This window comes from Scomber scombrus, chromosome 2 (assembly GCF_963691925.1).
Source record: "Scomber scombrus chromosome 2, fScoSco1.1, whole genome shotgun sequence".
NCBI classification, from domain to species: Eukaryota; Metazoa; Chordata; class Actinopteri; order Scombriformes; family Scombridae; genus Scomber; species Scomber scombrus.
This window is the reverse complement of record NC_084971.1, coordinates 10,900,050-10,925,829: the sequence shown is the minus strand read 5'-3', so window position 1 is coordinate 10,925,829 and position 25,780 is coordinate 10,900,050. Positions and strand designations below refer to the sequence as shown.

At 38.7% G+C, this 25,780-nt stretch overlaps 1 protein-coding gene across 1 annotated transcript in view; it reads right to left on the bottom strand.

The window, feature by feature from the left end:
- The window catches only part of gcgrb (glucagon receptor b), a 44,498-nt gene extending 19,055 nt beyond the window's left edge, over positions 1-25,443 (bottom strand). Inside the window, exon 1 of the mRNA XM_062430548.1 lies at positions 25,419-25,443. The gene's annotated coding sequence lies outside the window, so the exon portion shown is untranslated. The remainder of the gene's footprint in view (positions 1-25,418) is intronic.
- Positions 25,444-25,780: the final 337 nt, after the last annotated feature.

Here is a 25,780-nt window from a genome sequence, read left to right as displayed (position 1 = left end):
TAGGACTCTGCCTTGTATTGTTATTATAAGTTAGGTTAAAAAGGTTAAAAAGTTTTTATTTGATGATTGGAATATTAATAGTAATTCATCAGTGATTAATATATCAAAAGATGTTTGCATTTTTGTTCCTCCTCTTCCGCTCTTCTATTGTGGTCATATATTTTATTCATCATTAAAGCTTTTAAAGCTTTTGTGAACCCTCAGCTAAAGAGTTACACCATTATTCAGTCAGTGATGCTATAACTAGAGTTTGTTTTAGTGTTATGCTCCCAGGTTTCAAGATATCAGTCTCTGAGATTTCTGCTTGCACCGCAGTACAATGGATATGAATTAGTATGTGTTGTTCAAAGAACTGAAACATTAAATTTAGCAATTTGTCCTCAGTTTCCTCATTAACTGGAATAATCCTTATCCACAAATAATTTTCATTGGAACATATTTCTACAAAAGAGGCAAAGTGTTAAGGCAGCCCACTGAGGTTCTGTATTGGCTGATTGGCATCAACTGTTCTCAATATGCTTCACTGCCATCGAGCCATTCGCAGCTGTGTAACCAGTAAAGTCCAAAAATATTCAAGCAGGTGTAATGTACAGACATTAAAACATGATATTTATCACTGTTGCTTTGCTGATTATACTCATGCTAACACTGAACCTCCCTCCACTACCCCAACCTTCCATTTATGTGATGTTTTTATATTGTTGATTTAACTAAGATTTATGTTTATGAGACGGATTAGCTCTCTTAGCTGAAGCCTCGTCACTGCTCAGATCCTTTGAGAGCTCCATCCTCTAAGTGCTCAATTTACTGCCGTAGAACTGTCAGAATGAATGGAAAGTTTGGATTATCTGCTTATGGTAACACAGAGACTGTTTCTAAAAAGACACGCTGCTGTTAACGATTTTGTAGGAGATTTTTCAGGCTTGATTCACCTCCATTGTGTTGGAGTGAATGGAATTTTGTATTTTCAGCAGAAATGTTAAAATGGATATCCTAAAACCTGCACACAGAAATGTACATGACTAAATACCACTAAAGTTAAATGAGATTTTTTTTTTCTTTTGGTAATTTTGATGAACTGATCCTAAAGTGTCATACACAAACAGCGAGGTCGTGTGCACAAATTTGAACTATGTCCTTTAAACCCCCTCACCCAGCACTCTTTTCTGGTTTCTGTCCTCTTCACTGTGGGAAGATCAGGTGAATTTGGTTAGTGACAATCACAAGGGTGTGTGTGTGCGGGTGTGTTTGTGTGTGCGTGCATGCATGCGAGCGTCTGAGACACTGTTATGATTAACTGAGGTGTGTGATGGAGGTGATCCAGAATCTGCTCATTCAGCAGATGTTACGCTTCAAAAACAGAGCAAGAGCCACCTTTTGTTTTTCTTTTCATTTCTGTCTTTTCTCCCCTCATCAGGGGCCATCATCATCCTTTTAACACTCTTCTATAACTCTCCAACCGCTCAGAATAAAATTTGTCAGAAAGGAAAAAAATGCCATTAGCCAAGGCTTTCACAGGGATTGTCTTCTCCTTCCTGGTTCCCTAACTTATTATTTCTTTTGCCATCTCGAGGGAGAATTGTCTGGCCATCTTGTTTCCTGTCCAATTGGCTCATGTGGGAGGACGGCACAGTGGGAAGCACAGATATAGCAGGATCTGATGGACGTGGGCTTCAGTCCTACTCTATAAGGCTTCTGTATGCACTTCAGACAGGAACAGAACTAATCAAAATACTCCGTAAAATGTTATTTTTTACATATACAAATACATATCAAAATTTTGGACAAACTTTCCCTTTCTCTTAAGAAAGTGTGTCATTTGATGATGTCCCATTGGTACTTTAGCACCATGTTTAAGAGATGTGAAGTGAGCGTGAAGTGTTTTTCACTCCTCACCGTCTGTAAAAAAACATAGCAGAGGCAGTTTTCTTCTTCATGGTTCTCATATTAAATAGTGGATATGGTTTGGCTCCCAGCACAAATGAAAAATATCATTCAACCGTCATCACTTCCACCTAGGAGACATCTGGGTTGGATGGCAGTTTGGTTACTGCTAAGCAACTGGCAGATGGTCTAAGAAGCTGTGAGCTGATCTCTAAATTCAGAATAAGGTGGTATTTCTGTCTTGTGCGATGAAATCATAGCAATGCTGCATCTGAGGGCAAGTGTCCAGTGGACTCGAGGGTGTCCAGATGAGCATCGTAAAAGTTGCGTGTGAACGAAGGAGAGAAAAGGAGATAGAGAGAGAGGGAGAGCACGTGGGAAGAAGGCTTGGCCAGTACATACCATTCTCAGTGTCCCGTGGAGAATGCCAAGAGCCAGACCCTAAAATCTCAGCCATGCGCTCCCTGGACTCCTCCATAAAAATGATTCACTTATACCACAGATATCCTGCTTGCCATATATCCTCCTTCAACCTCACATTGCTCCCATATACAACCCCTCTCCTATGGAAACAAATGACACCACATTCCCCTGCCAGCAAAAAACACACACACACACACACACTCACACACACACACACACACACACACACACACACACACACACACACACACACACACACACACTTACATAACCGAATGAAGTAATAAGTAGAAAATCTATTACATCATGTAACTTAGATTTACTGTATTGCATATGCATAAATACTCAGTGGTGCCCCCCTTTGTTCAATTAGTTAAAGGTACAGCAGCGAGTCAGCTTAGCTTAGCATAAACAAAGAAGAAATAAACAACCACAAATGTTCTTTTCCTATGAAACATAAAAAATAAAAGCAAGCTGGAAGCGTTTCCTCTGGTTTCCTAACAAACACAATGTGGCGAAGCACTTCACCTGGTCAAGAAATTATCCTGCCCATAACAGCCCAAATATTAGCAAGCTTTAGAGATGCTGCAAGGTGTTTTTGGTTACCAGGAGACAGACGCAGGCTAGCTGTATCCCCCAGCTTCATATTTACAGAAATAAACATATTGTACAGACATGGGGGTAGTATCAATCATTGAACATATGGGAAGACAGCATATAGCATGTTTCCCAAAAAAGAGGCTATTCACCATCATTGGATATATAGTTGTGGACAGTGCTGAGCAAGTTACTTGAAAAATATCATCTTTTACTATTACCATTCCTATGGAAAAAGAAGAAAGACTTCAACATCATATCTTCTGTAATAAATACACATGAAAATAGGAAACCAGACATTTTGGTTTACCAAACAACCAGCCTACAGTCTACAAGTATTTACTGACTCCTGTGCTCATTGTGAAACCGTGCAATCACACATCCTTCAACCCTGAAAACAAGATTCCTGAATGAAGACTGACCAGCTGCTAACTACAGAAAGCTAAGAGACATAATAGGCTTAAGGAGACATTACATGTAAACAAGATAACTTTGGAGTTACCATATTCAACTGCCTCCCCACATCTCCAGCTCCTGTGCCAAGACAACACATCCTGACCAGCAAACAAACCAAACCAGAGAATATCAAAATAACAGAGCATTACTTTCACTACTGTAACTAAGTACTGCATTACATAACACCTAACATATACTTAATCACCCACAGAGGCACGACACTATGTTTCAGTGGGAAATATTGTACTTTCTACTCCACTACAATTTTACAGCTTTAGTTACTTTTCAGATGAAGATTTGACACAATGGATAATATAACAAGCTCTTAAAATATTAGTTAAGTTATAAGTATTTCAGTGGTCACATTTCAGATGTCTATGAGTTGTTAACAGCTCCACCAAATAGTGATTTTCCCTCAAAACTTCTCACACGGTTTAATTTAAATGCATGTTCAAATGATCCAATATTTCAGCAAAAATCAAAGATTAGAGGAAAAGGTTGTGAACCACTGGACTAAACAAGCTAACTGTATATAACGTAATGTAAACTAGCTCCACCTCCAGCAGCTACAACAGTAACATGCTGCTCTAACACTGATGCTTCACTATTAATGATATCATATAATATAATCATATATCAGTCAGAGGGACCAAACCACTATTTTTAATGTAATACTTTAGCTATATCAGGCTCCTAATACTTTTATTTAAGAAGGATTTCATACGCAGGACTTTTACTTGTATTGAGTATTTTTACATTGCTGTATTGGTACATTTACTGAACTAAAGGATCTGAATACTTATTTCACCACTGATCATGACCATGGATGTAAAAGGACAAAAGGACAGGTGAACCAGGGTTGATCCATGTTGTCTCCCACAGCTCTATCTCTGAGGGGAGAAATGTCACAAGTGAGTGTGTTAGTGTATAGTATCCAAACTAACCCTCCAACCTGTCTGTCATGCAATTGCTGAAGGTGTATCTGCTAAACACCTCCCGACACACACCGTCACACCTGTGACAGCCGCAAACATGAGGGACACAAACTGGTCTTGGGCAGCCTGATATACCACAGTGACCTGAATGACATACTGATGATCAGGAGCTGTTTTATGGACTTTTTAATGCACAAATGCTGGTGTTAAAACAAAAGGCAGCTGCATTTAAGGAAGAAAGTATGAAATATTTTTAGTCATGTTCCTATAAATCTGTTCAGTCTCCATGTGTCATCTCTGCATGTGTTCACCTGCATACATTCATGCATGTGCGCTTAAAGGAATGTATAAAGACAATCATGGCACCCGCACCGCAGGGTGAAAACACACACTGGATGGGTGGGTCAGGGGCATACACACACACCGTTCTTCTGACCGTCAGTCAGAAACTGAACAGCACTGAGTAACGGTTTGGAAAAGTGTGAGTACATAATAACAGCAATAACAAACAAATTCTGCAGTCTGTACCACAAGACATTTTATATACATTTCTGACATACATTTAGGGAATCTGTAATTTGGAAGTTATTTTGAGTCATTTTGATTTGATGTTGCCATTTCAACTCTGTGCAAAGTCTTTGAACTCTGAAAAAAGGTTGTAAAATGTGATTTGAAAACTAAAAGCGAGGAAATCTATTTGAAGATCACCACACATCACTTGTAAAATACAAAATGCAACCTGCATCCTCTTAAAACAAACCGACACATAACAAACAAAAAACAGCCTTCAAATTGTGTCTGCCTAATTAGGACACAATTTTGATCAAACAAAATCTTTACCTACACTAACCAAAAATCAAATGCTATTTGTGAGGCCTTGTGGCTGAAAAAGCAATGTTGTACAATACAGAAAACATCTCTGGAGTCCTTCAGAGCACCACATCCCTTCCTGCCTTAGTAACCATGGCTGTTGTGAGAAAGCCGATTTTGGTTTAATACTTTAAAGCTACAGACAATGTGACAGAAATGGAAAAAAAGCCAATCTTCTTGTCCATTGTGAAATGACAGAGTGAACTCAAACTTAGCCTTGAAACATAATTGTATTGTCAGAGGCGGATGTGAGCACCTTCGGCATCGTTACCATGACCTCAGTGATTCAGATCAAAATAAACGGGCGTCTCTTTATGGGATTAAAAACCTTCAGGATGATTTTGTGAGCATTTACAAAATGTAATTTGCATGGTATTTTTTAGAATTTATATTAAGAGGTTAAAACCATCACATGGGAACATGGCATTTCCTTTTCAAAAATAAGCAGCTGGTAGTTTTGTCTCAAAGCAGTGGATACACAAACACAAAGACAAGTTAAGTCTGTATGCAAAGAGAGCCAGTCTTTCTTAGCTATTGGCAGAGAGAGTTCTTAAACATTCTTGTCTCCCTCTTACTTCTCCACACGTCACTCTCATTGACGGTCTGTGGTCTTCGCTCCGAGATCACATCTATAACCTCCACAAACCTCTCAGTATGTAACTGAAATGCTCAGAGCAGCTCAGACGTTCGAAAGAATATACAAAAATATTGCACGAAATCAGTGCTGACCTTTAGTCCTGACTGATCCTGGACACAGGACTGACAGTCACCTGCCCAAATCCTGTTTCCTGCTTTATCAAATGTCCATCGCAACAGTTAAACAAAGCTGCTCTGTGTTAGGACTTAAACAGATTATGCATCAGTGACTTTAAAGTAACTTAATAGCAAATAATTGCCCTTTAAAAAGGCTTTTCTGACAGTGCCTGGTTTTGATTGCAAGTTTTCCTTTGAGACTTCAGTAGTCTGATTTATGATGGACACCCAGAGATTTAGTGATTTTCTGGTATCAAATACTTGTGTGCAGCTGCATCAGCGACTTGAAAGTAGTGAAGAATAGAGGGTATATATTGTTTTCATCCCCTTTTCTGGATAGAAATAACTGATTTTCATGCTGCTTACAAATCTCGCACTTTTGGAAGATTCATTCAACAGCTGATTTCCATTCAGAGTAAATAACATTTTCCCTAAAGCATTAACCTTCAAGTGTTAAACAACAAGCTAATCCATGGGAGTGTCCTTCATCATGAATACTTCCACTTAACATGTTGAGTGTATCACTGTAATTAATTCTAAACCCATTAAAAAGATGAAAGTGAGCCTATTTGTCTCTTTTGCCAAATCTTTCTGAAGGATTGTATTTGCAGCATGGAATCTCTGTAGGTATGAAAAGTAAAGCAAGAAAACAGAGAGGGCACAAATTGGGTCAATTTCTCTCTGTCAGATAAGATACATTTCAGATCTAGTGAAGAAACATAATTACATAATTCTATTAAAGATAAATAGACCCATATGTGCCAGAGGCAGCTGAGGACACAAAGCTTAATCTTTGTCTCTGTGAGTGTATCCATGTGTCCTGATGGGCCTGGCTCATAACATAGCTGTGTTTGTTGGGTTGCAGTCTTACTCCCTTTAAATCATATTACAGATCATCAAATTTGGTAAAAAGCACATCAAAACCTCAACCACTTTTAAATTCAAGCCACTGTTTAAAATGCTTAATGAGTCTCTGAGAAAGAAATTATCTTTATGTGCAAAAATGAGAGAAAGAAATCTTCCAATACCTAAAACCAATCCTGAGCAGAATGAGAGGGTTGAGTGGTTAATAAAGAAACAGCTGAAGTGGATCCCTCCCAGAACAGAGGGGAAGAGTAATGTCATTTCTAATGACTAAATCAAAGGATTTTCATGCGTGGTAATGTCATTTCTCAAATGAAGGGTGAAGATAATTTCTATTAGGTTAAATAGGCACGTTTAGGTGGATGCTTAAATCAAAATGAAATATAATGATGAAGCTTTTAAGGTCATCAGTGAGGACACCACAGTATTAACCTCTCAAACAAATAAAGACATCTGCCCAGATTTACAGGCTGGCAGAATCACAACAACCAGGTGGCTCTGCTCGATGAAGTGGCGCTATAGTCTCAGGCCTTCCCAGGGTAATACGCAATCAAATCTTAAAACAATTTAAGGCTTTGCACACCAACACAGGTGTTTTCGATTATTCTGGCTGACAGCATTCTGCTCAGGTTGAAGTTGGCTGGGACTGTGCTGGGAGTTGGCTGAGTTAATGTACTAATGGACCTCGGCTCTTTCCCAGAAGATATTTTGACTTGTCATTGGAGGAAAAGCACATGTGTTATCAATAATCACTTTCTTCTGAAGTGAATTAAAATGTCACCCAGTACAGCTGTGTGGCTCATTGATGGGTTTTTAATAGTTTTTGGACAACAACGGAGGTCTACAGCACAGAGGAACAAGATATATCAGGCTATGGACACACACACACACACACACACACACACACACACACACACACACACACACACACACACACACACACACACACACACACACACACAATACTTGTAATTAGGATCAGCTGATTGTTTGTTACAATTAAACTAATCCAAGCAAACACCACATGAATATGGTCCTGTTTCTATAATAAGTGATCTCATTTCCATTTCAAATGGCTTATCTGACTGAAACACATGGACCTCGTGCACTAGACTGCTGTTGTGTCCTGAGCGATCCTCATTCTAAAAGTTCATTCACTGAGTTCATTCAAATCAGTGTACATCGAGGCCCCCGGAGCGGCTAACATGAGGTATTTGATGATACGATGTCACCAAAGAAAATCAGAGAGTTCCTGTTAGCCAACTGTTCACATTTGTTCCTGTAATGTTTAATTTTCCTCTTAATCAACATAATAATGCATAAGCCCACAGACCGAGGGCTAACACAAACACACACACACAAGTGTATAGTATCCCTATAGTGACATCCCTATAGTATAATGGAATGGGGGAGGTACAAACAGAGCAGTATATATGCCGAGATACACCCTACTTATCAAGTGTATAGTATCTGTGCACTGATTATCTGCATTGTAATAGAATGGGGGGGCATCACACACGGCGCAGTATATATATGCTGAGATTGGACTGCAGATGGAGAGCTGTATGGCAGGGAGATGTGGGTAGAAAAACCCCAGAGGAAATGAGAACCCAAGTGGACATTCAGGCGCTGATTATAGGTGCTGCAAAGTAATTGTGATGTCAGTAATGTGGTGCGATTTAGGCTGTTGGTAAACCAGTATTCACACTGCACGTTTTCTGAAATAATGGAAAAACAATTGACAGTTGAAACTGTGTTTACAAGGCTATAGAAAGGGTTATCCTGTGTAAATAAAAAACAAACAAACACACAAGAAAATATGAATAAGTAATGGATTAAACTGTGTGTTAATCTAATTTCATGTAAACTGCAACCATTTCCATCTCACACTTACTGTAGTAACCTGTTGTTATGTCAGTTAAGGTCAAGGACCATGATAATTAGCTCACATTAACTACTTTATTTTGTGTGGTTGCAGATTTCTTCTAAAAAAGCACCCTGCTGTCCTGTGTAGATGTCAAACCCAGGTGCTACAACACCGAGATGTGACATAATCTGTCTAATGTGCTGCTCTTTATTGGATTTGAGAATATATATTTGCTTTGCCAAGAATGTTTTGTACAGATATGTTAGAACGAAAATATCAGTGTGATCTCACATTGTACTTGTACTGTAATACAAGGTCAGAATAGTTACCCTGAAATAGGTGTATTCCATGTCTTCTGCATGGATCATCATCTGGTGAGGATACTGAACTTTTGCCTGAGACATGCAGCTCTAGCTTCAGTCCATTATATGATATGCACTACTGTGCAAAGGTTTTAAGCAAAAAATGTGAATTTTCTTATCCATAATGCAATACCATAAGAGAAGCATCTGATCTGTCCCAAACTTTTTCTGCAAGAACTACCTTCACCAACAAGAAGAACAAGGAGTCCCGCAACAGATGGTACAAACCCCTCAGAGAACTCATCTCAACATTCATGGACTCAGTCTGGGGTTACATGAAGACACAGAAGCAACTGAGATGACGAAATCCACAGAAGTACTCTGGAAAGTTCTGCAAGATGCTCTAACAGCCTACCTGCCAAACACTCTGAAAAACTGTGTGCAGGTGTACTGAGGAGAACTGCTACTGATTTAAAGGCAAGTATTGATTTCATGTAGGTTTCTTCTGTTTACTGAACTTTGTATGAAGTTAACTGTTAAATAAAAATATTCCTGAGATCATTTTTAAAGTATCTTTACTTTCAGTGTTTAGAACTTTTGCACAGTACTCCATTAATTGCACATTTAGGGACCCTTTTACAGGGTTCTTATTTCAAAACTCAAAACAAGTCAGACAGCATCAAACAATCCACACAGTCCAATTATCTATCTAGGTAGAGCTGATAAATTCAACTCCCGACCGTTGTCATCTTAGAAATGAAATCTCTTTTTTTGTCTGCATCTTTCTGGACTCAAAGGTCCGTTGTTTGAATCATTACTAAAATTTGAGTGGTGCTGTAAATTTGACTGTCACTGTAAACAGTTAAGTAAGAGCTCTCTTTCTGTGTCTCTGCATCAGTGTTTAGGAGCGAAAGGATTTTCCTCTCAAATGTCTGTGTGTACACCAACGTGATTGCAGATTGTTATCCGAAAAAAGTCGCAATCCATGTAACCTGAGTGTCAGAGTTGGTATGTTCAATCCTGCCGTTCCTTCCATAATCCCCCTCCACGGCTCACTCTCTCTGCTGTCCAAGCTACATCCCACTGTCCATTATTAATGGGGTCAAGCCTGCTCTGCAGAGAGTCAGCAGCTATGACAAACCTGCTGCTACACACAAATATTTACACTCAACAGGCTCAGTGTGTTAGTGTGTCTACGTGAGTGTGTGTGTGTGCTGTAGACAAGAGAACAAATTGTTTAAATTGCTAATACAGAGCTGTCTCAAACATCTAAGAAAACAGCAAGACTTTGCGTGTGTATGAATATGTTTGCGTGCTTGCATGCAGTGCAGAGCATTGATACGTGAAACCAAAACTCAGCAGGAGTATTGCTCCTGTCAACAACACCAATCAGGGTGGATCAAACCAGACCCAACACCTAACAAATCACAAATATTGCTTGTGTGTGTGTGTGTGTGTGTGTGTGTGAGTGAAATAAAGGAAATGAAAGAGTAAGTGTGTTACTGGCAGGTGTGAATGACAGTATTGTCCCTCCTTCTGCGTATTAAAAAGTAACGGTCGAAAGAGCAACATGCGGAGTTCCTGCAGGAACCTGTTGGCACCCTTTAATAGATGTCAGTCATAACATCAGAGTGTCAGAACAGAAGAGCTGGGACCACCGCTTTCATTAAGATATCAACATGACGCCTTGTCCATCTATCCAACCAGCCTTGGGCTCTATCTGTCTCAGTTAAGAAAATATGAAGGAAAATCCATTAGTCAAGTTGAACTTAATTCATCCCTACAGGGCCAATTGGTCGTGCAACAGTAGAAAAGTAATAACACAAGATCAAAAACACCAAAGCAATTAAATACAATATGTACTGAACGTAAAAAACATTGAGAATGTGTAAAAAATGTAGTGTATATAATATTTACCAAGTGCGGTTTGGGTGTTAAGCTATTGGTTTTGGCTTGTATTTGAAGTTGAAGATTAAAGGCAAGGTCTGAAACTGGATTATGCTTTCTTTCTGGAACAACTTTTTGTCATACAAATCAGACAGAGTTTTTTTTTGAGTACCTGTATCTATCTGCTGAAGACCTTAATCACCTTTGTTAATGCATTCTTCTGTTTTAGATTGAGAGAAACATACCAAAGAAAAAGTAAAGATCGACTCAATAAAAGATCTGTAAATCAGAGTCATCTGGGACCTGTCCACATCGACCTTAGCCAGCTTCCTCAGACAGAAAAGACACTGCAGGCATTTTTTACATATTGGTGTTACAATCAATGCTCACCTTATTATCAATTATAATGCCCAACCCCTTATATGACTCAATAATTTCTGCATCCTGACTATTCATTTTAGTGCTGACAGGATATGGGTGATGGTGTCTAAAATCTATACACATGTCCTTGGTCTTTGTCATATTTAATTCCAAAAAGGCTTCTTGACACTATTTTAAAAATACTCTGTGACAGGGCCATGACACATTTCCCCCTCCTTCAGCAGACTATTACTGTATCTGCAAACTTCACAATGTGATGGTTTATAAACTCACTGCAGCAGTCATTAATGTACAGGATATATAGGAAAGGAGAGATGTTGAAGTTAGTCCAGATACATTTCCATTCACTCTCACTCTCTGAGATCTGTTGGTGAAAAGGTCCAAGATCCAGCTAGCACTGTTAGTGTCCAACCCAAAACGCTCAGCAAGCACCAGCACGTGATGTTCAATGGTGTTAATAGCTGATGAGAAGTCCCCAAACACCAGTCTGCTTGCAGGTTTCATGCATGCAGACTGTAACGTGTTGCGGTAATACTCTGTCCTCTCCAGAAGTTCCAACTTTTCAAATGACTTATAACTAGTAAAGTCAATGCTACAAGCCTGTGGCCATTCTGTAGCCATTCAGAGTCTTGGGGTGGCTATGTTTCTGCAATGGGAACTACTGTAGATTGTTTCCATAGTTTGGGGACCCTTTGCTGACAGAATGACATATTACAAATATGATTAAAAATATGGCCTATTTGATAAGCACAGCATGACAGCATATGGCTGCTAATGTTATCAGGACAGGGCTTGTTCTGGCCTCATAATGTTTAAGTATTCACAACACTGCATAACAAAAAGAAAAGGACAGATTGATTAAAATTCAGCCGTTTCTCTTTTAAGACAGCAGTCTCGTTGTTAAAATCATGCATATCAAATCTTGAATAAAACATATTAAACTCCTAAGCAAGAGCCAGATCTGATTAAATGCCTTCGACAATTCTTTATTTTTTTAATTTATAGTCCTGTCAGTGTCCCAGGCTGAGCCTAAACAGTTATTGCTCATATTAAACCTTTTGTTTGTAGCCCAATTTAACCCTCTTAATTTAACATTTAATCTCCTTTTTTACAACATTTAGTCCCAAGAAGTTAACTTGCTTAAATGGACTTTTTTCTTTTCTTGCTGCTGACAAGTGAGTGTAGTCACACACACACACAGATGAACCCAACATGCAAAACCCCTTGATTCCTTTTGCATGTAAAAATCAACTTAGAAATGTCAGCATTAATCACCCTTTTTGTTTTCTTTCATTTCAATATGTTATTTACATCTTTCAATTACATGCAAATCTTTTGAGACCTTCAGTGTTTGTCCCTTATAACCCTGTCATGCAAACCCCGTCATGAAACTACACAACAAGAAATGAGCATGCAAGGAGTACTTTGTGTGTCTATCATGTAATGGTCACCATAAGAGAACAAAATAATAAACAAATATGACTTTAAAACACCAAGATATAAATAGTTTCCTTCTTTAAAAAAAAAAAACCTCTCAAACCTTCAAAAAAGGAATGATTCCTGTCAGTGCAGTTGCTACCACTTCCACACTAAAGTCATGTGCAAACAAAGACAACAGTGCTGCATGAGAAAACACAGCTTCCTCATTCATTTCAATGAAGCTGATGTTTTGACATCTCTTCCGGCAAGGAACTGGCATTGACCGATCAAACATGCGCAAGCACACATTCCTCATAACTGACTCTGTGGCCTAAACGCTGCTGTATTTATATTATTTCCCTGGTGATCATAATGTTAGAAGATACTATGATTGTCTCAGTGATAACTTTACAGAATTTTTAGGGGTGTTTTTATTTTCTCACAGTGTTTTCAGAACAGTTCCGGGGTTAGATAATTGTTTGTCACTTGCATCCTCCCCCACTGATCTATTCCTGCATGTTTTTAATATTTTGTGCAGATTAAGATCACCAAAGAGACTTGGTTATAAAAGTGTGAGCTGGTCTGGGAGCTGGATTTTAACTAAAACATTAATAATGATAATAATAATAATAATAATAATAATAATAATAATAATAATAATAATAATAATAATAATAATAATAATAATAATAATAATAATAATAATAATAATAATAACCACACTGTGCTTTGTTCGTGTAGAGGCAAAGTAGCTTACACAACTCCTACTGTAGCCTTCAAATTATTCACACCACTCCTTGTATGATAAAACACACGTTTATTGTTAGGTTTTATTTATTTTAATTCCAAAGGACACAATAAGAAATTGTGTCCACAGCTCCACCATGCATGAACTAATTAATATAAATTGTCTGCCTACAGGTGTTGCAACAGGGCACTTGGTTAGGAAGATGCATGTAATTATTCTTAACAAATGAATTAAATTAAATTACAGATTTCTGATTAAACTTAAAACTTACACTTACTTACTTCGAGCCTTTTAATATTACAACAAACAAATATATATTTGAACAATAGCTTATCAGATGAGTAAACAGGGATGAATAAGAACAAAAACTCCAAAATGTGTTACCCTGCTTCACTCCTAAAGGGAGTGAAGTCATTACAATATACTTGTTTTATATTTTATTTTACCTTGAGTGAAGACAATGCTGACTAGATGATGTTAATAGGACATTAAAGCTGTGGGATGAATGCCTTTAGTACTCACTAAGCAATAATGGGTATGTTGATTGCAGTGACAGTGGAGGTGGATGGATGGTTTGGTTGGTTCCTGTAAGATTAAACACACAAGGAGCTGATGGAGATCTTCATCAGTCTCTTAATGTGATATACTTTAGGTCCACATCATATTGATCTGATCTCAGCAGGCTCTCTACACACTGACAATCACCACATTGGTTGATTGTGCTTCTGAGGCTGGGAGAGATTGTTAAGCGTGCAACCGAGCAGGTAAAACTGACATGAGTAATTCATTATAGGATTCAGATGTGATTTAGGTTTGTAATCAGATGCCTTGTTATTCATGAATCAACATCTTTGTTGCTCTGTGTGTTTCTGTCCTTGAACGCACACTGTTGACTACGATCTTTACTTTTCTTTAATCATACATAATGAAAACCAAATCCGAGCACATGGCAGCAGCTGCTCAGTTCTGTCCTGCTTCTGATAGCAAGGGCGTTGAATTTACTTTTTAGCATTAAGCAGAAACTTCTAAAGGGTGTATTAAATCTACTAGAGGCTCCCACGGTCTAATACTGGAAGATTTAGATAAATGTTTGCAGATATGTGTACCACAGTATTCCATCCTGTTATTTATAACCTCTTTACACTTTATCCCTGAATAGATAACAAATATATTCCACTTCCTCTAACTGATACAGTCTCTTCCTTTTTCCAATGCCCAGTTCTTGTTTGGCCACAGTGAGCACCAGCGATGGTTTTCAGGATTAGTAAACAAGCCCAGATCCTGTTTTGGGAGTCTGTCTCATCAACATTTTTGCTCAGTCTCAATAGCTGAAAACCCCTTCTGCTTATTTTAATATGAAAACTTAAATAAGACTATAACTGACAATCAGCTCCAACTAATAGGGATGTTACAGTATTATGTTTTGCACAAAGGACACGGAAGATAGACAGTAATAGTCATACAAAGCAAGTTAGGTACATTTTAGTGATGTGTATTTGTGGGCTTTTGGAACCAATTAATTATAATTGAAAGGCTTCTACTGCGTGATTAAAAAGACTGCATTATTATAACTACTTTCTAGTCTTCCAAGTCCAATCCACTCAAAGCACTTTTACACCTCAAGCCACATTTATACACTAATGGCACAGCATCCGGGAGCAATTTGGGATTCAGTATCTTGCCCAAGGAAACTTTGACCTGTGGACTGGAGAAGCTAGCAATTGAACCACTGATCTTCTGATTAGTGGATGACCCGCTCTACCTCCTGAGCCACAACCGCTCATTCATTCATAAATGTTCCCCTATAGTGCCACAGATCTGACTGTTTGACCCCGCCACAAACTCTCCTCACTGTCGTCTCTTGCTGTCACACAATGTTTAATAAATCACAGCTGTGCTAGCCAGCTGGATGAAATAACCTGTGTGTTCTTTATCAGAAAGATAAGATAATTATTTACTCTGAGAATGAGATTATACCTGATGAAATGCATGTGAGACTCATCCTGACTTAAAGAGGCTACAAATAGCAACTTGATATGATTTCATCAAAAGTGACAAATGGTGAATAATGGTTCCTGAAGTGTATTTCTTCATGATTCATGCATCCTGAAACACCAAAAGTAGTCCCCTACTTTTCAGAAAAAATCTCTTTTAGCTCGAGGAAAAGGGACATCTGTGACTTTTGAAGTCACATGATTTCTGTCTGTCACACACACACATAGCACAGCTCTGGTATATCTAATATATCTAACCCATCCAAGAGTTAGAGTTCTTCATTATGGTTGGCAGGAGAGGGTCATACTCTGGGATGATTTGCAAGTAAACAAAAAAAGTTTCTTCTTATTGAATAGAAAATGATCCTGTGTACTCTCCAAACCTAACATGATAATAATTCCACAATTTCAGCTCATCAACCTGCTGTGCTCGTGACAAAAATATAAATTGCACCTGCCTTTTACTACCCACCAAACCAAATAAATGACATTTCATATCAAATAAAGAAAAAAAAACTTCCAGTACACCATTTTGCCTTCCTGTGATCAAGGGCTAATTTTATGATTTCTGGGAAACAACCCAAATGTTGCACAATTAAAAAAGCTTAACTAAAAATCCGAAGTGAAACATTACTTTAAATATGAATGCTTAGAACCAGAAACTGAAATTATTGTTTAAATGCTGCATGGAGCTGTTCAGGTTCCTGTTTATGTTTAGTGTTAGGCTCACAGATTCTTTGCAAAAATGTCTTCATGAGACACTAAAGAAAGTTTTAAAGTCTCGACTACTGTAGCTGGCTACTCAGCAGAATGTGTCTAATTAAAAGGTTTAAATTAGTTTGTCATGATGCTACTTTTGAATTCCTTGTTGTACTGAAAACAGCCGGGTGTGCTTAAAGTGAGCTCAGCCTTTTCGAAGCATGTTGAAACTGCAACATTTTAATGTACTATATGTATACCGTTCATTCGTCTCTGCCAGCATCAGCTCATTTTTGACATGATTTCTGCATGAAGTGAAGTTTGCAACAGAAGAGACGAACATCAGGACAAAACTTCAGCTGTTCCCCGGAGAACTAGGACAATGGTTGTCCCAACAACAGGAGTCATGACGACAGACGGGCAGCATGACTAAAACATTAGTTGGGAGAGGGTGAAAGACATGGAGGCGTAATTGATATCCTAGAGGGTAAATGTTCACCTGTCTAATTATAAATACTCTCTCGACAAGCACTTGTGTCTTCCACATAACAGCACACACACACATTAAAAGGAATCCCTGGATGTACATACGAGCCACAAAAACCTTCATACAGTAAAGCTCAGAAAGACATCACCAGTCTGCCAGTGTGATCCTAGGCCTGGACATATCCTCCAAGTTCAGTTAATGCATCGGTATGTTGGGATTCAGGAATCAGCAGTGACAGTCTATACTGTGTTGATGGTGTTCTTTATGTATGGTGGATCAGTTTGTAGGCAGTGTATTGCTCTTTAGCTTCCCTCCACTTTGTTCCCAGCATGTCTTTTATCCACTTGCTGCACAAACCTGAACAGCGAGCTGTTTTCTCTTGATGTACCTCAAACACATTGGGGCAAGAAACCTTTTACTCCACAGTTACATACCTATTTTTCAGCCACTTTTACTAGTTGGTACATTTATTTTGAGAAAATATTTGAATGTTCAAATATACCACAGAGTAACATGTTCATTCACACACTCTGAACTCAGCAAAATCACATCTTTATGAATAGTATTTGTTAAATGTATTCTACTTGGTTTACTCCTACCAGACTAAAATATTTCAAAGGAAACAGAAGATTTGAGCTTAAATGACTCAAGATATCTTTATCTGACAAACTGGTTACCTGAGACAGTGCTACACTGTCCATCAGCATCAGCTCTCCTCAAGGTTATGTGCTGAGCCCCCTCCTGCTCTCCTCCTTCACCCATGACTACATGGGCCAAGCAAAGATCAAACCACATTGTGAGGTTTGCAGGCAACACTATAGTCATGGGCCGCATCAAAGATAGACAGCATACAGGATAGATGTGAGAGTCCTGTCATCATGTTGCCTGGACAACAACCTCCAGCTGGACTTCCAGAAGACCAAGGAACTAGTGGTGGACTACAAGAGGAGCACACCACCATCTATATCACATGAACCAGTGGAGAGAGTCAGCAACTTCAGATTTTTTTGGTGCACATCAGTGAAGATCTGTGATGTCCTCAGCTCCTTGGCATCATGGACAACGGTTTTCCCTCCTCCACCAGCTGAGGAGGTTTGGCCTAGACACAAGGATATGTTGCACCTTCTACAGGTGCACCATCAAGAAAATCTTGACTATCGGCATTTTGACATGTGGTCAAAGCTGTCTGGCTGAGCAAACTGCACTGGAGTACAACCTGTCTGAATAAGTTGGTTTTCACTGCTGAACATGTGAGTGTTAAATTGAGAGTTAAATTCACACAGCTTTGCACTGTGAGGTCCCCTCTATATGTCTGTGTGCACTGTTCAAGTCCAACACACAGACAGAAAAGAAGTCAGGAAGCATGCTTTTAAAAGGTCGGTGGTAGGGGAGAAGTCTGGTTACTGATCTGCTGCATAAATAAACAGATTTACAGTAACTACACTGTGTTGGAGTGTGTTTAACTGACTTCCTTATCAAACAGGGTGTAAAAAGGAAGGATTATTACCATTAATGGGTGAACAGGGTGAGATAAGAGAATTAGATACAGGCCAGAAACGCGGAACATCAAGCGAGAGGAAAAAAGAGATGTGAAGAGAGGGGGGATGATGCAGGTATGCAGTGAATGGGATGGACTTGTTTCTTGGTTTTCAATTTCACCGTCAGTCAGGGAACTCACAGAGCATAATAAAGATTAGATCCATTCAGATAGTCACCACTGAACGCACACGCACACTCAACGGTATGGCAGGTACATGCATGAACACACATAAAAGTTAATGGTTTTGATGATATTTCAAATTGCTGCGTGTTTAAGGGGGATTAATGGGTACGAGTTAACAAGCGCTATATGTTTAATGAGAACGCCTGCACCGTAGAGTTCGGAAGGCTGAGAGAGCTCCAGGCTTTGAAACATACATGCAAACAGCAAACACAAGCAGACAACATCATATCCCACTCAAGAAAAAAAGCTGCTAATACATAAAACACAAGTGAATTGAGAAACACGTTCACCAATTTGACCGTTGACCACGCGTCAGTGATGTTGTTTGAACATTCTGATTATTGCAGACTGAAGTGTCACAAAAATGCTAAGACTCAGGCACTTTCTTAGTTGCTCAAAGAGTCTTAAAAAAATCACCAGGAGTCTTCTGTGTTGAAGTGCAGTAGAGATTTATTGCAGGCTGCAAAACCCGAGATCACACACAGACAATATCTATGAAAAATGATATAACATTTAATATTGTGCACCCTCTATACCTACAAACCTGCTGATGTTTGCTAGAAAGTGTTAAGACCTCCTCCAATGATCTTATCCCTAACTTTTTGCTGACATTAGTATTTCTTAAACCATGCCCACGCTTGCCCTAATATGTCCATCCTGGTTTTTATTTTATTTCTACACTCACTCTCACACTTGTTTTCTCTGCCCCTCCACCACAGACCCCTCTTTGACTTGTGCCTGGTCTCACTCTTGTAGTAGCGTTCCGCACCTGGCGCTTATCTCAGAGCCTGGCCCTGATGTTAGTCCCTTTTCATACAAGCTCTTTGCTACACAAGATGCACTTTATATTTGCAAAGCAAAACTCAAAGGGTATCATCCCCTCCTTGGCCTATACTGGCCCTCTCTTTTCTCCTCCACAGCGATCCTGGCTCATACTGGCTTTCTTTTTTCTATTACACACAAACTTTGTACCAACACCACTATTGTCAAACCTTTGCCTTGGTTTTTTTCCTTTTAAAACAAACCTCTTCAAAATACAACATTATGTTTAGTCTTTTCTCTTACTATATTAAAACAAAAATAATGTAAATGATGTATATTTGGTTACATGTTTCACACACTTTCTCATTTGGTTATTGTTCATACTGAATCTGTGGGTTACAATACAGCAAACTCAATCAGTAAGTGCACTTTAAATCAGCAGGTTTGGAATAAACATATTTCATCCCTAACCCTTCATCTTAATCTGTAGTATAGCCATTATTAAATTATCATTATTATTTTATTATAATATAAACATTATTATTATACAGTATTATAGCCATTGTTAAATGTACTATCATTATGAGTATAATTTATACACCACAAGACATTGGCTATGAAGCTTATCGAATGTGATTGATGAAGATCATCTTTTTGCATGATCACATCTATAGTTTTGTTTGTCATCTCTCTGTTATTCTGTTCCCTCTCACATCTCATGTGAGCATTTAGCTCAAAGCACCGCTATGCTCAAAATACTGCACAGCATCACATAACTGATAGCATGCCTGTGCCTCTGTATTTGCATTGGTTATGTATGTTATGACTGTGTGTGTGTCTGTGTGTGTGTGCATCGTGTTGAGCTCTCCCTGGCATCATACCTTCATTACCTTTGTGCATTCCATTATGAGACAATAGTTTCAGTACAAAAGTCAAGCGATTTTTCTATTGTAGTATTTTGATTTGACTTAATTTTGTCACATTCCCGGTGTTCCCAGTGAACACACTACATACTCAAAACCTGCTTATGTTCCACTTTCTATTTTATTCACATGAGACTCTGCCTAACCTTTAACTCTACTGTATCTGTAGTAGAAGTTCACCAATTTAAAACATCTGTAAGAGCATCACGTCCCCCTGCCCTGCTGCCATTTCCTGGATTAATTGGCCACAAGGGTGTCTCCCGTTGATGAATTCGGCAACAAGCTGGGAAGATTGATTAATGTGATTTTTGCCAGATAAAATATTTGTCTAACAAGTCAGGGGCAATCTGCTTGAAATGTGCTCTCTTCATTCATGTGTGTGTGTGTGTGTGTGTGTGTGTGTGTGTGTGTGTGTGTGTGTGTGTGTGTGTGTGTGTGTGTGTGTGTGTGTGTGTGTGTGTGTGTGTGTGTGTGTGTGTGTGTGTGTGTGTGTGTGTGACCACAGCATGCGTAGGAAACCTGGGCCAATGTTGATTAAAAAACCAATGACTGTTGGTGAGGCTCCTTGTATAATCACTCACCCTTCACCTCAACCCACCCTTATGAATAAATAACAGAGATCAAATACAGGAGTCTGCAATAGAAAATAAGCATGAAAAATGCAAGAGTACCTTTTACATGAATCTCCCTTTCATTCTGAGCAAACAAAGGAAATCCAGAAACTTTGGAGATCCCACCAGACACACAAACTGTCCAACCAGCATTAAATATGCTGTCTGTTGTGTGAATATAATATCATTCTGAATCATGTTTCCACACAACAATAAGTGCTTTTGTTTAAGTATGTGTGTTTGTCTGTGTGTATTTTTGGCCAGAAAGTAAAAATGTATCCTCGACTTCCCTGACTAAGAGGCCTTGTTGAAAAGGTTCCTTGCAGAATTATATATTTTATTTAGTGTGTTCTGGTTCCCCAGGAGAGAGTATAATGTGTGGCTGGAAGTGCTCTGGTAATAAAGGTTGAACTGAATCCACTGTGTGTGCTTGGATACATAAGAGATGTTGATTAATGCCTTTGTTGTACTAGGCTTCATTTCATTAGTTATACATGTATTACTGTTACATCACACCAAGCTTGTATTTTCCCTGCTTGATGGCATTGATAAAAACATGGTGAGAGTGATAACTGGCAGTTCAACTGAGCGCTGAAATGTCAGTGTTTATATCATTCTTCCTGTGGAAATCATCTGCTAAGGAAAGACTGGAGTTCATCCAGGCACAAAAGAACTGCAAGAAACAAAACACCGTTCAGCCTCTGATGGTGTTACTATTTATTCATCTGTTGATTTATTTAATCGGAGGTGGAGCAATTCAAGTTCAACATCAAGAGCTCTGTTACAAAGTCTTTCCTGGCTGGCGTTAATGTTGATACATTTATTAAAGTATTGATCAAATGTTTCAATGTTTCAATTCTCTGCTGATCCTTGGGACTCAATGATGAGGTGTGCTTGTGATAAACAGGCTGTTTGTGGTGCATCCTCAGTAATCCAACCTCAGTATTGTGGTGCGAGGTCAGAGTCTGGGTCCAGGTTTTTCTTCTTGTCATATGGTGTCAAACACTACAACTGAAGAGTCCTAAAGTTAATTTCCTGTGGAGTTTTCTGGTTAACCAATGAAAGTTCTATTTGCAATCATTGTTACTCACCAAAATGCAATGTGTATTCTTGATATCTAACAAACATGTTGAGTGCTTTTCCCTCCTCATAGAACAAGACGATTGTTTAATGTTTAGTTACTGTACACATTACTTTTCAATGTATGTGTTATTGCTTTAATTACTTAAGTTTACCATACTAATTTATCTTGTTTATTAAGATGTACAATATACTTTGGTATGTATTTCAGTAGTAATACTTGTATGTTGTATGTGCTCTGCCCTCTGACAGGCTTTGCTCTTGGTTTACCTGAGAAAGATCTTTGCACTCACTACCCAATCAGAGGATAGTAACCACACAGCATCCTCCTCCCAGTGCACTCGCTGCTCATCTCCCTTTTTCACTCAGCCACCTTTAAGAACAGATCATCATTTGAAAACTTTATTCACCATCCAGTGTTGCATAAGAATTCACCATGTCTACTAGCAAGTCCTGCTTCCCTATACTGCCAGGTGCCATCAGCATATCTCAGGGATATGACAATATGTCATTTTCAGTGCTTGGTGCACTGTCTGGGGAGACCTTGTCAAGCGCAAACTGAAGTTTGATAAGCAGCCAGCTATTGCTGACCTTTTTCCAGTACAACTTCAAAGCACTCCAAAGTGCACTGGGTACCTTTAAGTGTCTGTATTACATTGAAATTCAGGTCCATGCATTTCATATACACTTCTTAATGGTTTATTTTTAGCCATGCTGGCACCATAGCAATGTCAGTCTGTTGGTCTATCAGTTGGTCCATCACTTTGGGGCAAACTAAAATATTTCAGAAACTATTTGATTTATTGAAATGAAATTTCAAACATTCATGGTTTTCCAGAGGATAAATCTTAATTACTTGAACTGTAATTTCCCAGCTTGGGATCAATAAAGTATATCTATCTATCTATCTATCTATCTATCTATCTATCTATCTATCTATCTATCTATCTATCTATCTATCTATCTATCTATCTATCTATCTATCTATCTATCTATCTTGCTGATTATTACTCAACTTTTCATCTGGTGCCATCAGCAGGTCCAAGTTCTCCAATATCCAGTGAAATATTTCAATATCAACTGAACACACAAAATGTTCATGTTCAGCAGTCCAGGAAGCGAATGCGTGAATGTGATAAAACAGCTACTTTTCTGAAGAGCTGACACACATCAATACAAAAAAAGAAAGTGACTGTCCCAACAAGTTGTTGTGTGTCATCTACCACTTTATGTTGCATGCAGATTTTTTGTTTGAAACTGAGATATAGTAAATATAGAGAGAGCATGAAGCAGGATTTGATATTTACAAGCACATCAAGGTAGAAGCAATAGCAAAAATATGAATGTAGGCAGAGCTGCATTGATTTGTTAATGAATTGGTTGTTGTTATTAATTGCCAGCTATTTTGAATATTGATCATTTGAATTAGATTTTTTTTCTCCAAATTCTCTGATTCCAGTTTCTCAGATGTAAAATGTTCTGGTTGAATTAGTCTTATATGAGAGTAAACTGAATATATTTGGCTTGTGGACTGTTGTGGCAGAATAAGCCTTTGAAGATGTCACCTTGGGCTTTGGGAAACAATGATTGAGATTTTTAACCATTTTCAGAGATTTTATGGACCAAACAATTAATGAAGAATGTGTAAATTGAAAATGTGTCTTTTTACAGGGAAAGTCTTCTTGAGCTGCACAAGGGTTTAATTTATTAATGGACTACAAGACAAAGGTCAAAACTATTACTTTCTTCCATCAATGACCGCCACGGGATCCAACCACATTCCCTTTGAATGAAACTGACCCACTCTTGTTTCACAGCAGCCTTCTTTTGTTTGTTTATTGATTGGAAAAAGTTTAGTCAGTGAAACCTCAGCTTTTGACAACAGGGGTCCTGCAAAGGGGAAGAAGTTAATGGAAAAAAAGACATTAGCTCACTTTGTCTGCTTCCATGTTTTAAGACTGCAAATCAATATCCTTTATAAATGTTCCCTGTATGTATTCCGGTCCATCCCAACCAGGCAAATCAAATCTCCAGCCATCATACCATTACAAAAGAGCGGTCTGATGTCTGGTGAAACCGCTGCAACCTCAGGCAGGTAAACTTAGGATATTACTTCTTGGAGAGTGAAAGACAACACATAGGGGGATGAAACGACAGTGAGGGAAAGACAGGCCACTGTTTTTCAGAAATTGAGTGCACTCAAGATGTTGAATTTATGCTCAGGAGCATGTCTGTGTGACCATAGAAAAAACGTTCAAACCTGGTGCAGTGGCACACAATCTGGAAAACAGGATGTGTGTAATAAATAGATTGTTCTTGGGGCAAGTTTCAGTAATCACATCAGCTCCTGTCATCTACTTTTAAAGCAGAAAACAATTTTCAAATGGCCCGGGACAAGAATCCCGGTTAACCTCTCTCCACAGAAACATGCCTGTGACGTGCAAAGTGTTTTAATGTTCTTGTCACAAAATATTAATTTTACAATCTTGACATAATTAGATTTGGCTTAGTCACTGCAATATGAAACTTGTCACAAGAAAATTAGACTACATTGATTTACGTTTAATGTGGTCACTACAGTCTACTGTAAACAAACTTCTGATGGTCACAGGGACACTCCTGGCCCCTTATGGCCTTTTTTGCAGCTGCATTAGGCTATAAAAACTCTTCTTTGCAGATGTCAAATATGAGCAGCAAAATAAAAAGAGATTGTCAAAATGTTTGCTCTTAACAGCTGAGCTCAGTCTGGCGCTCTTTAGGCAATGATCACAAGACAGTAAGACATTTAGGGTTAAACAAACAAGGAAATCTTGTTTTAGGGAAAAAAAATTTCCACTTTCACATGAAAACAACCTGTGTTGTGTCATGATCATGAAATAATCATGCAGAAATCATGCTGGAAACAGAAGAACCTCCATCATGTAGTAGGCTACGATAGAGCCTTCTGCAAGCCTACTGCACATCGCTCCAACACATGTTCATCACACTGAAATATCTCATTCAGCATCAGCAAACAAGCCGTAATCCACAATGCAATTAATTCATAATCTGTGCTGTGCATGTTGTTCCGTAGTATCACCTCAGCCTCTGCTTTTTCATGCTTGACTCATAAACCGGTGCAAATGACCACACTGACTTATCAGTCCTGCATCATCACGCAAAATGATTAGCATAGAAAGGCGGATAAATGAATTAACAACACTTGTGACAGATTATTGAAAGAGGAAACAACATTTTTTTATTGTTCTTGAATTCCTTCATTGTGATGAGGCGACCGCGCGCTCACGTAACATCCCGGGCCCGGCAACGCACAGACATGCACACACACGCACGAACGCATGCACGCATTACAATATCTGCACGTAAAAGACATAAAACACGCGAGCGTTAAAAGTGAGTGAAAAGCTCTGTGTTGTGGACGCGCAGAGGATACATAAAGTAGCCAAGACTTGTAATGTAGAACAATGTGTTACGGTAGCCTATATGAGACTAAATATTTCAGGGTAAGCTACATAGTGTAAAGCGCCTTAACTGGAAACATAAACCAGCAGTGGCTCCTGAAAAAAAAGACTACAAAAAGTTGAGGCTGCACTCTTCTCCAGAATAAAAGAGAGGTAGGCTACATCAACTTTAGTGCTTTTTTTTTTTTTAGAAAGTATGTGCCAACCACTGGCCAGCTTTTCTGAAGCTTAAAGAAGACAAACGCAGAGTAAACTGATAAACAGAGCAAACATCAACAAAAAGACTCTTTACCTAAGCGTGCAGACCTCCTCTTGCGCCCCTGGCACCCACACACCACCCGCTGCTCATCTCTCGGCCTGGCCCATCACCACAGGTACAGTCCAGAGAACACAGCGCGGACGCATAACCGTGTCCAAGGATGGGATGGAAAGAAAGCAAGAAAAAGGGAAAGAAAGAAATAAAATAAAACAAAGAAAGAAAGAAAGAGGGAGAGAGGGAAAATGGAGTTGAGGCTATAAATTCCTCTTCTTCTCCCAAAGTTTCTTTCTAGACTCAGTTTTGTCTTTTGATTGTTTCTCTGTCTGTTTTCTGGATTAAATCTCGCTCCTGCTGCAGATCAGACTGAAGTGTGTCGGGCTGGATGAGGTTTTAAT